Source organism: Chlorella variabilis, assembly GCF_000147415.1.
Source record: "Chlorella variabilis unplaced genomic scaffold CHLNCscaffold_12, whole genome shotgun sequence".
NCBI lineage: Eukaryota > Viridiplantae > Chlorophyta > Trebouxiophyceae > Chlorellales > Chlorellaceae > Chlorella > Chlorella variabilis.
This window is the reverse complement of record NW_005435076.1, coordinates 1,069,478-1,074,036: the sequence shown is the minus strand read 5'-3', so window position 1 is coordinate 1,074,036 and position 4,559 is coordinate 1,069,478.

Here is a 4,559-nt window from a genome sequence, read left to right as displayed (position 1 = left end):
GCAGCCCGCTCCCCTCTCCTGCCTCCTGCTGCCCAGCCCCTGAGACGCCGCACCTTGGTGCATCTGCGTTCGTTGATCGCGCCGGTGCGTGGCGGCACGGTGGCGCCGCCGCCCTGGCCGCCCACCGACCCCTTGCTGTCGTCATCGGTGCTGCCGTCGCCCTCCTGCCCCTCCCCCGAAGGCCCGCTCTTCAGGCCGCCGCCGTCCTCCAGCTGCGAAGCGCCCAGCCCCTCCATGCCCTGCAGCTGCGGCGGCAACTCGCCGCCGGCCGCCCGCAGCAGCTGCGTGGACAGGCCGGCGGCGCTGAACAAGCCCTCCGGGTCCACCCCCTGCAAGTGGCAGCAGGTGGACGGTGAGTGCGAGGGCAGGGGGCGGTGCAAGCAGCACATCATCCGGTTGTCGAGTGAGCGCCCACTCACTTCCATTAGGGAGAAGAGTCTTGAAAGTTCGACAGCTCCACCGCTGGCTGCCATGGCTGCAGGCCTGGGGGGCAGCGAGGGACGATAGCGAGCTTCGAGGTGGCCTTCGCCGTCTCTAACCCAGGCGCAAGTGCCCTCCTCTAAATGCAGTTGTTTGGGTTAACACTGGGTGGGCCGGCGGGAGAATCGGGGTGCGGCACCCAAGACGGCGGCGAGCGGCCGTGTCTGTCCGGCCAGCAGGACGGACCGGGCGGATATGTCTGCCTCGCTGCTTGGTGAAATGAGGGCGGTGGTGCCGCGCCATATGTTGGGCTCGGCAGGAAGTCGCGCGCCTATGTGGCACCTCTTGGCACCGCCTCTCAAACCTGCGATCTCGGGCCCTCTTGGCATTAAGCACGCCATTACCTGCCATCCAGAAGTCACCCCAGTGCCCTGGGGCGCTGCACACGGCCCCCACCCCTGCTAGAAATGGACAAACTCGAGCACATTTACGCTGAGCTGCGATCCGACAAAGCTACAAGACGAAAGGTGGACGGCCAGCTGCAGGGCGCCTCGGATCACTTGTCCATCCCGCCGCCGCTGCCCGACCCGCCGCCGCCGCCCAACCCGCCGCCCCGCCCCGCCCGCCGCAGGATGCGCTCAAGGCGCTGCTGTCCATCCTGGACAGCCCCAAGTACCTGCAGGCCCTGGACGAGGCCACGGCGGCGCTGGCGCCCGACGCGCCCGTGCCCGCGGCCTCCTGGCCGGGCCTGGCGCATGTGGTGACGCGCATGGTGGGGGAGGAGGTGCGCGGCGCGGCCAGCCGCAAGAAGGGCCCCGACGCCTCGCTGCAGCGCGCCTTCCGCCTCGTCGTGACACGCGCCGAGGAGGGCGGGCGGCGGTGCGGGCACAGCCGCCTGCTGCTGCGCCGCGCCGCGGGCCTCTTCCGCCACGTTGCCGACGTGCTGGAGGCGGCGGGCCCCGCCTCGCCCACCGGCCTCGACTACTCGGCAGCGCTGCGCAACCAGCTGCTGACGGTGCCAGAGTACTGCGCCTGCTCCAACGCAACCACCTTCCAGGGTGAGCTAGCGGGGCTGGCGGCGGGGGCACGGGGTGCCAGCCAGGCCGCCCTGCCGCCAGCGGCGGCCTCCGGCAGCCAGAATGCAACACCAGGCGCACTTGCCGCCCTCGCCCTCGATCCGTGCCTGGGCGTGCCTGCCCAGGCGAGGCCGGCAGCGGCGGTCCGAGCCCCGCGCTGCTGGCCCTGCAAGCCAGCGGACGCCCGCCTGCCACCCTGCCTCCCACCCTTGCCTCCCACCCTGCCCGCCGCCTCGCCTTCCACCCCCCCACAAAACCCTGCCTGCCTGCCCGCCCGCCCTGCCGCAGCGCTGCTGTCTGTGCACATGGCGTTCCTGGAGCGTGGTGGGCTGGGCAGGGTGTGGGAGGAGGCGGGGCGCGCGCTGGCCACCATGGCATCCCTGCTGGCAGCCTTCCCCGGCGACATGCAGCCCGTGTTCCAGTCCGACTGCCTGCTCTTCTTCGCTGAGCTGGCGGCCAGCCTGGCGGAGCTGGCGGAGGGCGACCCGGGGTGAGTGGTGGGGGCGGGGCGGGGGCAGGGGCTGGATGGGTGCGGCGTGGGCAGGGGGGCCTCAAGTGCGGGCTTTCCACCCGCGCGTGTGATGGCGGGCGTGGCGGCGGTGGTAGGGAGGGGAGGGATGGCTGGCGTGGATTCTTGGCTGGCTGGTTGGATGGAGAGGCTTCGGATATTTGTAAGCCGGCCCTGCTGAGCCCGCCCCGCCCCTGCCTCCCTTGCCCCCTGCACCACCGCCACCCCCGCCCCCACCGCCCGCTGCAGCACCGCCTCCCGCCTGCTGGCCCCCGCCCTGTCCGCCCTCAACGCTTTCCTGCTGGGTAACGGCCGCGACGTGGCGGCCCGCCTGCCCGCCCTGCACGCCGCCTACCACGCCGCCGCGCTGCGCGGGCTGGGGCGGGAGCCGCGGCTGCGGGAGGCCGCCCTGGCTTACCTGCGGATCCAGATGGCGCTGGGCACGCTGCTGCACGGCAGCCAGCAGCTGCAGGAGGTGCAGGAGTGGCTGGAGCGGGAGCTGGGGCAGCCCGGATTCAAGTGGTGAGGGGCGGGGCAGGGTGGGGGGCTGGGGGGGTGGTGCGGGAGCAAGGGGCAGCTGCGGGCAGCCGCCGCCAGCCCGGCCGCCGCTCGGCCCTGCCCCGTGCTGAGACGCTGCCCCGGCCCCCGCCCTGTGTGACCGCTGCTGCGCCCGCAGGGGGGAGGACAGCCGCGAGGGGCGCCTGCTGCTGCCCAGGCAGCAGGCCGTGCTGCTGGACCTGGCAGCAGCAGCCTACTTCCACGGCAGCGGCGCCGGCAGTGGCGGCGCGTGCGGCGGCGGCGGCGCGGCGGCGGCAGGCATTGAGGATGATCCGGAGGAGGAGTTTGAGCACTCGCCGCTGCCGCCAGCCAAGCGGCACCGCACCGCGCCGCTGCTGTCGGGCCTGGGGGAGCGGGCGGCGCAGCGGCCGGCCGCCTGGGCGCCCGTGGCGGCGCGCCTGCTGCTGAGCTACGGGCTGGCGCTGTCGGTGGAGGCGTACAGCGAGTGGCTGCGCCAGCTGGCGGCCGCCGTGCCCGCCCGCCTCCCGCAGCATTTCATGCACGACGAGCACGACGCCGACGCCGCGCTGTGCCTGCTGCGACTGGCCCATGCGCTCGCCCTGGCCTGGCCCCTGCACCTCACGCATGGCGGCGGCGGCGGCGGCGGCGGCGCCTCCCAGGACGGCCTGCCCCCGCCGGCAGTTGTGGAAGAGCAGTGGGGGGTGAGCGGGGGCCCTGGGCCGAGAGCCGCGCCGAGGGCAGGGGCTGCCCTGCGGCTGCCGCCGCGCCGTGCTATGCTTGGCTTGTGTGCCGCTCTGCTTTGCTGCTCTGCTTTTGGCCGAGCGCCCTCCTGCCTCACCTCCCCTCGCCAACACAACGCTCATGCCGACGCTCTCACGCAGGCTGTGTGGGAGGGTGTGCTGGGCTATGCCAAGGCGCCCAACGTCCACCCCGCCTCCTCTGCCGCCGCGCTGCCGGTGCTGGCCACCATAGCGCGCCGCCGCCTGGCCCAGCTGCCGCCCGGCTTCCACAAGCTGTGGGGGGTGCCGCTGCTGCAGCAGGTGCCCTCCCCCGCCGGACTCGACTTCCTGGCAGCTGCCGTGGCGTCGGGCCGCGACGCCGCCATCGACGGCAGCACCTGGCAGCCCGCCTTCCTGCAGTGGCTCAGGGCGGCGGCGGCGGCGGTGGAGCCGGGCAGCCTGACGGCGGCCATGGCGGCTGTCCTGCGGCTGCCGGACCCGGGGGGAAGCTGCGCCGGTACCGCCGCCGAAGCGGGACCGGGCGGCTGCAGCGACGGTGCGCCCAGCCTGGGCCGCCTGCCGCCGGAGGAGGAGCGCTGGTGGCAGTGGTGGCAGGAGGACACGGCCCTGTCTGCCCAGCTGGCTGGCCTGATGAGGGGAGAGCTGCTGATGCGGGCACAGACTCTGGTACTGCTGGAGCGGCGGGCGGCGGCGGCGGCGGCGGGCCGCGCGCGCCCCGAGCGCGCGGCGGCGGGGCTGGCGGCGGCGCAGCTGCAGGAGGCGGCGGCGGGGGTGCTGGAGGAGAGACTGGAGGATGTGCTGCGGCAGGCGCCCTCCCCGCTGTCCGCCGCCAGCCTGCACGCGCAGCCCAACAGCCGCCTGGCACAGCTGCTGGGCGCGGCGGCAGCCGGGGTGGCGCTCAGCACGCGGGCCGCGGCCGCCGGCGCCGCCGCGGGGCGCGCCGTGCCGCCCTGCTGGCTGCCAGGTGGCGCGCTGGCTGCCAAGCTGGCGCTGGCCCTGCAGCAGGCAGGCGCCCTGCTGGCGGAGTCGTGCCGGCGCCTGGAGGGGCTGTTTCCTGCGGAGGATGCACGCCTGCGGGCGCTGGTGGCGGCGCTGCATGCCTACGAGCGGCAGGCGGGGTGCCCAGACCTGGCTGACAGCCTGCTGCAGTGAGTGGGGCCGGTCTGGGGGTGGTGGCAGCGGTGGTGGTGGCAGTGGCGGCGGTGGTGGCGGTGGTGGTGGTGGTGGCGGCGGTGGTGGTGGCGGTGGCGGATTGTGCGCGCATGTGTGTCGTGTGATGCGAGGGAGCGGGCAAGG